We start from the raw sequence: 14,063 nt of genomic DNA on the forward strand, positions 1-14,063 counted from the left end.
GTGCAGACTGGGTTTCTTCCAGAGCACACACTGGGCAACCCAAGAAATATGACATGGAATCTACTTATCCTTTTAAATCACTAGTTCTCAAATAAGAACTCTGTTATTTAAGGGGAGCTATTTGGCAATGTTTAGACATATTTTATTTGTCATGAGTGAATTGAAGGTGAAACTGGCATCTAGCTATTAGACACTATGCATGCTGATCAACACCTTATAATGGTTAGAACAGTCGCATACAGCAAAGAGTTAAATATTAATAACATACACTGTTTTAAAGTCTAAGTTTAGCTCTGGAACAGCATTACTTTTACCACACATTACTGGCCAATGCTGGATATGCTAGTTGTTAAGTTTGGACAGACTTTGAAACAAAAAGGCTCAAATCAGTGACAACAAGAACAACAATTGCTATAATGCATTTTTCTGAAAGCATCACAGTGAATTAATTGAAGTCTACACACTAATCAGTGAGACTGTGATGGCTAATTATATGTGTCAATTTGGAGAATGCTTTGTTAGAAATTAACATTTAAACCACTGAACTTTAAGCAGATCGCTGTCTATAATGTGCTTGGGCTGAATGTAAAACAGTCCTAAATAGGACAAAAAAGACCTCCTCAAAAAAGAGAGAATTCTGAAGCACACTACCTTTAGACTTCATCTGTGCTATCAGATTTTCTGATTGGAACCATATGATTGGCTCTTCTGCATCTTGGTACTGTTGACCCATATTGCAGATTTAGCCTTTCCCAACTCCATAATCATGTGGGCATATTCATTTATTTATTTTACTTTTGTTGGTATATGTTTGCAATATATAGTGACTACATTTACTGTAGGAAATGGGTACATGTACATAACATACTTCAATTCTTTCCCTCTCCCTTTACACTCTTATTTTTCTAGCATCCAATTCATTTATTTATAAAGATCTTACAAATTTAATCATCATATGTACATATTAAAAACCAGACTGGTAGGCCAAAGAATATATCAAACATGTAAAAGATTAATAAATCACTTTCTATATACACATTTGCTAGTTTTTCCTGTCTTGCTGGAGAACACTGACTAAATTAGTTATCTTTTTCTCTTGGTTTTTCAGACTAAAGGCATGTATGGCATAAAATGTCTTGGTCAACAACCAACTGTGTGCATGACAGTGGTACTAAAGTAGTATTATCTACTGACATTGAAGCTATCTTAATTTGTGTAATTGCACTCTATGAAGTTCTCATGGTGACAAAATTGCTCAATGGCACTTTTCTAAATTTATCCCTGTTCTTAATGAATACATGAGCATATCTATATTCAAGCATATATATCCAACAGAGAGTGTGGATTATTCTTCTCTAGAGAAAGTCACTAGTTAAAAAAAAACCTCATAGATTATGATACGGGTTATTTCATCTTGCTCATGAAATAGGAAGAATCCTACAAAACAACCCAGCTAGTTAACAAGATCTACAGGGGGCTGGGGATTTAGCTCAGCAGCAAAAGCGCCTGCCTGGCAAGCGCAAGGTCGTGTGTTCGGTTCCCGGTACAGGAGAAAAACCAAAAAAACAAACAAACAAAAAAAAAAAACAAGATCTACAGAAATAGTCTTTTTCATATTTTAATCTGAAGTCCAAATGTGAAAATTTTTAAGTTAAGTTTATCGATACAATTTAGATGTACATAATTGTCACATTTCTCATAGGGATTTGTTACCTATGCATGATATAACCTGATTCCTTTTTAAAAACATCTTCTCCCCTCCCTTCAACCCCTCTTCTTCTTATTTACAAAGCTTTGCTTTCATTTTGTCTTTCTTTTTATTGTTTTGTCTTTTCTCTTCCTTCCTTTCCCATTCACTCCTCCCTAGTTACTCTTTATTCTGAATAATTTTGTTGTATTTCACAATACTGATTATAAACTTTGGTCCTTATTTACCCTTTCAGTTTCTCACACCAAAGTAACAGTGTGATATTTACACATGTTTGTCCAATTTATTCCACTTAAGAGTATAGTCTCAAATTGTATCCATGTACCTAGAAATGTTTCACTTATCCTTTTTCATAGATGATTAGTACTCCATTGTATGAGAAAAAACATCTTATTTATCCATTCTTTGGTTGATGAGCATTTGAGTTTTTCCAAGATTTAGCTAATATAACTTGTGTTATTATAAACATGGGTGCACATATATCATTATGGTATGATATTTTCAGTTCTTCTGGAAAAATACCCGGTGGGGGGGGGAATAGCTTAGTTGAATGAGACCTCTAATCATAGCTTACCGAGGAATCTCCAGACTGGTTGCACCAGTCTACATTCCTAGCAAAAGTAGAGAAGCGTTCCTTCTTCCCCACAGCCCCTCCAGCATTTCTTATTCGTTGATTTCTTGATGGTGGCCGTTCTTTCTGGGGTGAGATGGAAATTCAGTGATTTTAGTTTGAATTTTTGAATGACTAATGATGTTGAACATTTTTTCGTATATTTATTTACCATTTATATTTCTTTATCAGATAAGTGTGTATTCATCTCTGATGCCCATTTTTGCATTGGCTCTTTGAATTTTGGTGGCCCGATTTAAAAAAAAAAAATTCTTTATATGTTCTAAATAGGAGTCCTGTATCTGAGGGACAGTTTGCTAAAATTTTTTTCCAAATTCATGGGTTTTCTTTTCACCCTGTTGGTGATTTCTTTTGATATTCAAAAACTTTTCAATAAGAAGAGATCCTAGTTGATTCTTTGAAGTATTTCCAGTGAAGTTTGGTTTTTGTTCATGAACTCTGTGCTTACCCCTATATCTTCAAGATCTCCACCTACTTTCTCTTCCAGTAGATCTAGTTTTGCTGTTTTAATACTTAGTTCTTTAAGCCATTTTGACTTTATTTTGGCTCATGGCAATTGGCATGGGTCTAGTTTTAGTCTTCAGAATGTGGAAAACCAGTTTTTCCAGCACTACTTATTAAAGAGGTTATCTTTCGTCTAGTGAAAGTTTGGCCCTTTTGTCAAAGATAGCGTGGCTGAGTGTGTTTCTGGTTGTGGCTGAATCTTCTAGCTGTTCCATTATTTTTCAGATTTTTTTGCCAATACCATGCTGATTTTATCACAGTAGGTCTGTAGTATAATTTCAAGTCAGAGATAGTGATGCTTCCTGCCTTACCTTTGTTGCCCAGGATTGCTTTTTTAATTGTTGGTCTCTTCTGGTTCCAGATGAATTTTCGGAATATTTTCTCTAGATCTTTGTGGTATACCAATAGTATTTTCATTGGGATTGTGTTTAATATATATATGACAATTTTGGGTGTATGGCCATTTTCACTATGTTTCTTTTCCCTATCCATGAGCAAGGAATATCTTTCTATTTTCTGAAATCTTCTTTATCTCTTTTTTCAGAAGATAATTTCCTGAATAATTTCTACTGTATAGATCTTTTACTTCTTTTTTTAGATTGATTACTAAGTATTTCAACTTTTTGGATGCTATTTTGAAAGGTATGGTTCCCCTAATTTCTCTCTCTGTGTGTACGTCCTTTGTGAATAGGAATGCTAATGATTTTTGAGTGTTGACTTTGTATCCAGCAATGCTTCCGAATTTGTTTATTAATTCTAGGAGTCTTTTAATGAACTTTTTGGGGTCTTCTATGTGGAGTATCATGTCATCTGCAATGATAATTTCACTTCTTCCATTCCTATCCTTACCCCATTTATTTTTCCCTCTTGTCTAATTGCTCTGGCAAATGTTTCCAGAACTGTGTTGAATAGGAGTGGTGACAGTGGGCGTCCTTGCCTTGTTCTTGATTTTAAAGTGAAGCTTTCAGTTTTTTCCAATTAGTATGATGTTGGCTGTTATTTTTTTCATAGATGGATTTTATCAGGTTGAGGTAAAGTGCAGCTATTCCAATATTCTGCAGGGTTTTTATCATCAATAAGTATTGGACGTTATCAAAACCTTTTCTGCATCAATTGAGATGATCAAGTGATTTTTGTCTTTGGTTCTGTTGATATGGTGTATTACATTAATTGATTTGCATATATTGTACCATCCCTGCATTCTTGCATTCCTGGGATAAATCCCACTTGGTCATGATATATAATCTTGATGATTTGTTGCATTCTGTTAGTAGTATTTTATTGAGCATTATTACATCTATGTGCACTAAGGAGATTAGCCTGTAGGTCTTCTTTTTGTTGGGTCTTTCTCTGTTTTTGATATCAAGGTAATAATTGCCTCCAGGAATGAGTTGGGGAGAATTGCTTCACTTTCTATTTCATTAAATAATTTGAGAAGAATTGGCATTAAATCTCCAAATTTCATGTAGAATTCAGCAGTATATCCACCAGGACTTGGGCTTTTCTTTGTCAGTAAGATTTTTATTACATTTTGTATTTCTTTGTGTGATATGGAGTTACTCAGGAATTTTATATATTCTTGATTCAGTATGGCAATTCATAGGCATCTACGGATTTCTCCATTTCTTCTGTATTTTCCACCTTATGAGAGTAAAGACTTTCAAAGTAGGTATTAAACATCTTCTGAATGTCTACAGGACCTGTAGTGATTTTACCCTTTTCATTCCTTATTGCATGGATTTGACTTTTTTCTTTCCCTTTTTTGATAAGGTTGGCTAGGGGTTTATAAATTTTATTTATTTTTTCAAAGAACCAAATCTTTGATTCATTAATTCTTCGTATTTTTTTCTCAATTGCATTAATTTCTGCTTTGGTCTTTCTAATTTCCTCCCTTCTTTGGGCTTTGGGATTTACTTGCTCTTGTTTTTCTAGAATTTTTAGGTGCATCATAAGATTGTTTGTGTGCATTCTGTTTTCCTGATGTAAGAATCCACTGCTATATATTTCCCTCTGAGGACTACTTTCATCCCACAGGTTGTGGTAATTTGTATCTGCATTTTCATTTGATTGTAAATATTGTTTAATTTCTACTTTAATTTTTTCTGTGACCCATTTGTTGTTAAGGAGGATGTCATTTAATTTCCATGTGTTTATGAAGTTTGTGTGGTTTCTCTGGCCATTGATTTCCAATTTCATTGCACTATGGTCTGATTATATGCACAGGATAATTCTAGCTCTTTTGCACTAAGCATGTTCTATGTGCTAGAATATGATCTATTTTAGAGAGTGTCCTGTGTGCAGCTGAGAAGAATGTGTATTGTAATGTTGTTGGGTGGAATATTCTATAAAGGTCTATTAAGTCCATTTATTCACACGTTTCAGTTAGTTCTGTTATTTCTTCGCCAATTTTTTTGTCTAGCTGATCTACATCTTTGTGACAATGGGGTGTTAAAATCCCCTGTTACAACTGTGTTACTGCTTATGTCCTTTTTCATCTTTGTTAAAATTTGTCTTATATAATTTGTTGTCCCTAAGTTTGGTTCATATATATTTATGATTGCTATCTCTTTCTCTTGCAGTTTCCCCTAAGAAGAATGTAGTGACCTTCTTCACCTTTTTCAATCATTGTTGGTTTGAAGTTCACCTTGTCTGCAAACAGAATAGCTACTCCTGCTTTTTTCTGGGTTCCTTTTTGCAAGGAGTATTGTTTTCTATCCTTTGACTTTCAGTCTCTGAATTTCCCTTTGAGCTTAATGCATTTCTTGTATACAGCATATTACTGGATTTTGTTTCTTGATCCACTCTGTGAGTCCATTTCTTTTGATTGGTGAACTGAAGCCATTTGCAAGAATGGTTATTACTGATATGTGTTGACTTACCTTTGTCATATTATTTTTCCACTGTTAGTTCTGTACTTTCCCCCTCTGTTTAATTGCATACCTTGCTTGCTGGGTCTTTTGTATTGTTGGTCTTGAAATTGTGGTCATGTTTAACCTCTTTGTAGAATATCTTTCAGTACTCTTTGTAAGGTTAATTTGTTGGTCATGAATTTCTTCAATTGATCTTTGTCATGAAAGTATCTTATTTCCTCCATCAATTTTGAAAGACAGTTCTTCAGGGTACATCAATCTGGGTTCGAAGTTCTTTTTTCCTGGACCTGAAATACTTCACTCCAAGCTCTTCTTGACTTGATGCTTCGTGTTGAGAAGTCTATCGTGATTCTCATAGGTTTTCCCTCATAGGTGATCTGTTTCTTCTCCCTAACAGCTTTAATATTCTGTTCTTTTGCTGAATTTCTGGAATCTCAATTATTATGTGTCTGGGTGTAGATTTTTTTATGCAAAAGTGATGATTTAATGACTATAAGCAAGAAAAAGCAGTAGAAGTGTGCTTTTTTTTGCAGACTGGGAACAATAAAATGTTTAGCTACAATTTTCCATACAAACATGAAACGATATTCATATAGAGTAAACACCTTGACAAATAACTGATGGGTGATGAACACACACAGTATTCAACCAAAGCAAAACACAAACTGAGAATTGTTGGGGTTATGCATATTTAAAGTTAACATACTTGCTATATTTAAAAATTCCTGTAGAAGCTTGTGATAAATTGCTTCTATTTCTAGACATTACAAAGAAGGCATATTCCATTAACTGTTTTCTTTTTTTCTTTTTTTGAGACAGGGTCTTGCTATGGGGTTCAGGCTGGCCTTGAACTTACTATGTAGCCCATGCTGACCTTAAACTCCTAGAAATCCTCCTGCCTCAGCCTCCTGACAGCTGGGATTACAGGCATGCACCACCAGGTCAAGCTCCATTTACTGTTAAAACAACTTTTAAATTTGCAATTATTATACCACATATTAAAATAACTTTAGACAAAATGCCTTCTTTCAGCAATTGGTTCGCTTAAAAATTTTAGAATTACAGTGAGAAATAGGCATTTAAAAACAATTCCATTACAATCAATGAAAAATTGAAATTATTTCCATATTCCTTATAAATTATTTCTTTACTACAACAATTACTTTTAAAAGTAAACATATATTACTGGAGAATAGTCAGTATGATGATTCTTTGCCAATTGCTTCCAGTGGAGTAGAATTTAGAATTATATTATCCATATTAAAAATTATCTATTCTGGTAAGCCACCCTCAATATAAGTATCTATATGAGTATGTGCAAAGGTCAAAACAGTTGGGAGAGTTTTGACAACCATTTCTGAATTCATGAAACACAGTAGTTTCTTTATAGTATTTATAAATATATCATACAATACTGTTTCCTGTTATGCCATATACCAATGTGACATTGTACAACAAGCATAATGCCATTAGATTCTTACAAAAGTGAATCATTTAAACAAGTCAGTAAAATAAGTGGTAGTACCTACTTTTAGGCATACAGGTTGTAAAATAGAAGTTTCCTTTGATCGGTTTTGCATAGTAACAAAGAAATAAAAATCAAACAGGAATCAAAATGGCTAAATATGCAATAAATCATTATTCACAGTGAAATAGCTACATAGAATGCATCTTATTCTATGCTTATTCTTTCCATCTGTTGAATTTCAAGATAAAAAGCCCTTGTTTTCTACAGATTCACAAAACAGCATTACAACAAGAACAATCAAGAAGAATATAATGTAGGCATTAGTTGAGATTAACAAACTATGGTCCAATGCTTCTATCCACTGCAGAGTATTTCCAAATCCCAACTACTGTTACAGAAACCATTTTACATCTTTCCTAACACAGTAAAAAAGCTTGCCTGCCTTCCCAGAACCCAGTTCTTCATAGGAACAATCTTTCTTTTCAATTAATGTCCATATGAATATCACATCTAGTCCATTTTTTACAGCCAAATTTAACTTCATTACAAAAGAGAGCTAACTGGAAAATAGTCACATGTATTAACATCTATAAAGCTGTAATGGCATGAAGTTATCTATATAAGTCAGGAGTTTAAAATTTTTTCCTTAAGAATCTCAGGAATCAATGAGATGATGTTGATGATGACCCATTTACTGATGATTTTCAAGGTCTACTGACAAAGGAGGACTGGTGGTTACTGCTGGGGCTGTTGCTGGTTCCATTCATGGTACTGGGAACGTGAGGAAACTGTGGATGAGGAGACTGCACTGGAGTACTGGGGCTGGGCAAATAATAAAAGGTGGAAGGAATACCTCCTGATGGGCTGTTGGCCTTGTCAATCACAGAGTCACTTTCTAGTTCTCCAGCATTTGCCAGTCCATCTCTCTCATGACTGATCTTCATTCTCTTAAAAGTAGGTTGAACTCTGTATTTCAAAGGAAGTGGACAATTCCTTCTCCAGGTATAAATGTAGGCAATGTCCATTAGTGTATATGAATCCTTTAAAGGTTCCTCTTCATGCATAACATCGATCTGGAAAGTATTAGGTATGTCCATTTTACTTCTGAGAAACTTTCTTAAGTGCATCACAGTCATTGCTGCCGGGCACCGTAAATACCTTTTATCATTCACCTCCTCCTTAGACTTCTCTTTGTCTTTGTTTACTTTCTGATCCAATCTGTTCTTGTCAAAGAATTCAGTAGAAAAGCTTCTTATCTCATCATCAGTTATAATTCTCTTCTCTTCATCTACACCTTCTCCTCTATCTTCATTAGAGCCATTGGCAGCATCAGCTGAAGGATGAGCTGCATAAAAATCCCTTATTCTCTTCATTTTTGAAAAGCCCTGGACCTAAATTGTTCTTTTTTTTTCCATTTTATTTTAAAAATAAAAGGAGGAAAAATTAACAGACAGACAACCATTTACAAAATAGTAAAAGAACAATACAAACAATACAGAGTTACAAACAAAGTGGTAGAAAATTAACAATGCTTGTTGTATTGCATTTGATATCTTCAAAGTGGTTTCTCATGAAAACAGAGACATGCAATATTGATCAATCAAGGACTCATTAACAGTTTCTTTCAGGAAAGAAATAGAAAACAGTAGATCAACTATGTTAACTATCCTGTATATACATACATACAAAATTTCTCCTTCTTTCCCTTCTTGTTTCCCACATTCCAGTTGCCCTTTACCTTTGAGCGTTTCCCCATCATTTCACAATGTCTATCATACCTCCAAGTTTTTATTAACTCTTTCAGGTTTTCCACTAGTGAGACAATGTGGTGCTTGCACATGCAGGTCTGATTTATTTCACTTATGAGTATGGTCTCTAGTTGTGACTATTTACCTGGAAATTCCTCGAGTTTATCTTTCTTTATAGCTGAGTAATATTCCATTACATAGAAATACCACAATTTTTTTTATCCAATCCTCTGTGGATGGGAACTTGGGTTGCTTCCACAATTTAGCAATTACAAATTGTGCTGCTATGAACATAGGTGCACATATATCGCTGAGATATGTTTTTAGATCTTCTGGGAAAATACCCAGAATGGGAATAGCTGGGTTGAGTGGGACCTCTAGTCCCTAGTTTGCTGAGGAATCTCCAGACTTATTTCCACAGTGGTTTCACCAGTCTGCATTCCCACCAGCAATGGAAGAGTTCCTATTTCTCCACAGCCTTGCCAGCATTTGTTATTAGTTGATTTCTTAATGCTAGCCATTCTTACTGGGGTAAGATGGAATCTCAAAGTTTTTTTTAATTTGCATTTCTTGAATGACTAATGATGTTGAACATTTTCTCATGTATTTACTTGCCATTTGTATTTCATTATCTGAGAAGTGTGTATTCATCTCAGCTGCCCATTTTTGGACTGGGTCTTTCAATTTGGGGGGGGGGCTGATATTTTTTTAATTCTTTATATGTTCTAGATAGAAGCCCTTTGTGTGAGGGACAGTCAGCTAAAATTTTTCCCAAGTTTGTGGGTTTCCTTTTTACTCTGCTGGTGATTTCTTTAGATGTGCAGAAACATTTCAGTAGGATGAGATTCCAGTTGTTGATTCTTTGAAGTGTTTTGTGAGCAGTTTGGTTTTTATTCATGAACTGTCTGCCTATCCTTATGTCTTCAAGGTTTTTACCTACTCTCTCTTCCAATAGACTTAGTGTTTCTGTCTTAATATTGTGATCTGTGATCCATTTTGACTTGAGTTTGGTGCATGGTGATAGACTTGGGTCTATTTTCAGTCCTTGGCAGGTGGTAAGCCAATTTTTCCAGCACCATTTATTAAAGAGACTATCATTTTTCCAGTGAGTTTGTTTGGCCCCTTTATCAAAGATTAAATGGCTGAGTGTGTTTTTGATTGTGGCTGTTTCTTCCAGTCTGTTCCATTGATCTTCAGATCTGTGTTTTAGCCAGTATCAGGTTGATTTTATGACAGTAGCTTTGTAGTATAATTTCAGGTCAAGGATTGTGATTCCACCTGACTTGTCCTTATTTCCCAGGGTTGCTTTTGCTATTCTAGGTCTCTTGTGGTTCCAGATGAATTTAAGGCATGTTTTCTCTAATTCTGTGAGGTACGCTAATGGTAGTTTAACAGGAATTGCATTGAATCTGTACAGCAATTTTGGGAGTATGGCCATTTTCACAATGTTGTTTCTTCCTATCAATGAGCAAGGAATATTTTTCCATTTACTGAAATCTTTAATCTCTTTTTTCAGAGTACTGTAGTTTTCATTGAATAGATCTTTTACTTCGTTTGTTAGATTGATTCCTAAATATTTCAATTTCTTGGATGTTATTATGAAAGGCATGGTTTCCTTAATTTCTCTTTCAGTCTGGTTCTTTTTTTTTTTTTTTTTGGTTTTTTGGTTTTTTTCCTGTACTGGGAATCAAACTCATGACTTCGCTGTTTGCAGGCAGGTGCTGTGCCACTGAGATAAATCCCCAGTCCCTCTCAGTCTGTTTGTTGTTTGTGTATAGGAATGCTATTAACTTTTGGTTGTTGACTTTGTATTCAGCCACACTGCTGAATTTGTTGATTAGTTCAAGAAGTCTTCTTGTGGAGTTTTTGTGGTCTTCCATGTAAAGTATCATTTCGTCTGCAAATAGTGAGAGTTTTGCTTCTTCCTTTCCCATCCTTATTCCTTTTATTTCTCTCTCTTGTCTAATTGCTCTGGCTAATGGTTCCAGACCTATATTGAACAAGAGTGGTAACAGCGGACATCCTCGTCTTGTTCCTGGAACTAAACTGTATACAACACTTGAAGTGTTTTATCTGACCTTATATTCAGTAGTGGTCTGATTTTATGAACTTGGACATCACAGATAGGACAATACTTGCTGTCTCCAGGTAATGCACAGTACGTGTTTTACAGTAGGAATGTAGATATTCTTTTCTGATTGTAGCATTAATGAAGTACCTTCCACAGAGCATGCACATTAGGTGGAAAATCAGCTCTGAGATCTTGATTCTGGTGGTTCAATGCATTTCTGCTTGAAGAAGATCCCAGAAAGAGAAGCCAATGAGAACCAACTGAAGGGGTGGAAAAGACAATGAATGTTAAAATTCGTTCAGCAGAAAATGAATGTGAGCCACGTGGCCACCTTGAAGCAAGCTGCAGTTTTCACTGTCAATGGGCAATAATCAGAGCTGAGAGGAGCTGCTGCTACCACTCTCAGCTCATGCTGCCTCCACTGCCACCTCAGCCTCCTCTTACTCCATCTGGGCCTCCTCCTCCACCTCCACCTTGGCCTCCAACACCTCCTCCTCTTAGGCATCCTCCTCCTCCTCCTCCTTCACTGTGACTGCCTTCTGCTCCATGCTCGGGGGAGGGAATGTGCAGAGGGGCCATGATCGGTATTATTCTGAGAGGCTGGGAGGTGTTTCTAATCCAGCTCAGGGCTCCCTCACCAACATCCCCATTGTCTCACCTGATCTCTGCCTTTAATACTATGATTATTATTTCATAGTTGCTGTGGGGAGAGCAGGTTGGGTGGGGAGGGCACCACATGTGTGTTTGTGTGGCGGTAATGAGGTGGGGGAGGGGTGTAGATTTATTTTGGTTATGGCTAATTGGAGTTCTATATGAGTCACTTAATTGTATGTACTACTCTTTTTCCATGCTTGGCAAATTTTCTGCTATGTCATTTATGTCATTCATGTCGCCTCCTGCTTTTTTATTGACACATATAAGTCTTATGTTGTTTTTCTTTGCCTCATTCTGCAGCTGTTGAATTATTATTTGCTGATTTCTGAGAGACCTTTCCTTTCATGAGCACTAGCTGCATTGCTGTCTTCAAGGTCTGAAAGTCTATCTTCTGTTTTGTTCAAGTAGTTGCCCTTTTTACAATGTTGGTTCTTCCTATCCATGAGCAAGAAACACCTTTCTGACAAGTTTTAATATTCTGCTTTTTGGTTGAGTTTCTGAGATCTTAATTATTATATGTCTGGGTGTAGATTTATTTTGGTTATGGATAAATGTTGTTTTTTTGTTTTTCTTCTGGTACCAGGGATCGAACTCACGACCTTGTGCTTGCCAGGCAGGTGCTCTGCCGCTGAGCTAAATCCCCAGCCCCAGTTATGGATAAATGGAGTTCTATATGCCTCTCTTAACTTTATGTGAGATTCTATTTCCGTGCTTGGGAATTTTCTGCCATTACTTCTGCAAATGGTTTTTTATGTCATTTGTGTTGACTCCTGCTTCTTTATTGACACCAGTTATTCTTACATTATTTTTCTTTGCATCTTCTTTCAGCTGGTGACTTTTTAATTCCAGATCTTTTGTTATTTTCAAGAGATTTTTTCTTTCATGATCACTAATTATGACCCTATCTTTAAGGTCTGAAAATCTGTCTTCAGTTTCACTCAAACAGTTTTACCAGCATTCAATGGAATTTTATTTCCCTGGATAATTGTTTGAATCCATTTCATGCATGCTATTTGTTTCCTAGATTAATCATTCATGCTTTCCATCTTGTTCGTGTTGTCATCTAGTTTTTCTATATCTCTTCTCTAGATTTCCGTCATAAATATTGCCATATCTTTTCTTACCTGAGAGATTATTTCTGATTTCTTTTCCTCTATAGCCTCATGCATTTCTTGCTTCACTTCAGTTGCTATCATATGAGAGATCTCCTCTTCTATGTTGATGTCTCTTGGACTTGTTCTGGGTTGGCTGGAGGTCTGACATTGCATTTTCCATTTTCACCTTGTCATTTTCTATATCAAAAAATTTTTTATTTTGTTTTCTTTTATGATCCTTGTGAATTTTTGTAGTGTTTAGTTGTATCACTAATATCAAGGCTTCTCTAGGAAAAATCTGTCTTCAGGGATGTCTTATGTGTGTAGGAGATTCTTGGTTTGTGTCTGTCACAAGATCCTATCTTCCCAATTAATTGAGAATGGGATTTTGGTAATTGTTTGCCTCAGTCCCCAGTCCACTGCTGTAGGGTTGTGATGAGGTTAGTACTCCAGAGTTTTCTAGTATGGTTGCAGAAAGGAGAACCACTAATTACAACAGATGTGACTTCCTAGCTAAAGTGGTAAAATTAGCAATAACAATAACATCAAGCATTGTTTAGAAACTGACAAACTGTGGTAACTATCAATTTTGTACTTTAGTCCCTAGGAGCAGAGTCTATAATATATAGTATAACCAATCTAAAATTAGGAGTTTGTATGCAAAGTGTTTCCTCTTGGTAGTGTGGATTTACCTTGAGGTGGGGAAATTTAGCAAGGATAAATTTAGGGAGGATAATGTATAAAATAAAGAAAATGCAAAGGAAGTAGATGAAAGGTTGGAGGACAAATGATTGCATAAGTTTTGGGAAACTAGAAAATGGGGTAGAAAAGAAAGAATGAAGGAGCATTTGAGAGTATGTGAACTTAATCTCTTGGTTTGGGGGATTAAGTTTTGTGGGATTAGTTTTCTGTGGCTGATATTCTTCCCATCTGTTATGGTTGAAACATTGTGTCAACTTGGGGAGTCTAGAGGTTTGGCTAACTGACTCAGCAGGAAGCCAGGGTGCTTACTTTGTATACATCCTGAGCCTGTGAAAGAGCAGGGCATGGAAATTATGTGAGAGCTACAAGCCCCTTAGGTGGGGGTAGCCTGTTTAGGATGTAAGGCAAGAAAGAAGCTGCTTGCTGCCATTCCTCCCTTTTGCTCTGGCTGTTTGCTGTTCAGCTGCCATTCCCCCCTTTGCTCTTGTTGCTTTGCTGCCTTCTGCCTTGGAGCCAGCCAAGTATGGACTGAAACCTCCACAAACTGTAAGCGAAATAAACCTTTCCTTCCTTCATTTTGGGCGTTGGATATTTTGTCTCAGCAACCAGAGAA

The 14,063-nt window shown here is 35.9% G+C and overlaps 1 pseudogene; it reads right to left on the minus strand.

The window, feature by feature from the left end:
• Nucleotides 1-7,067: 7,067 nt before the first annotated feature.
• On the minus strand, nucleotides 7,068-11,439 carry LOC102018639 (annotated as a pseudogene).
• Between the last annotated feature and the right edge of the window lie 2,624 nt (nucleotides 11,440-14,063).

Source organism: Chinchilla lanigera, unplaced genomic scaffold (assembly GCF_000276665.1).
Source record: "Chinchilla lanigera isolate Chin_1 unplaced genomic scaffold, ChiLan1.0 scaffold00128, whole genome shotgun sequence".
Taxonomy (NCBI): Eukaryota; Metazoa; Chordata; class Mammalia; order Rodentia; family Chinchillidae; genus Chinchilla; species Chinchilla lanigera.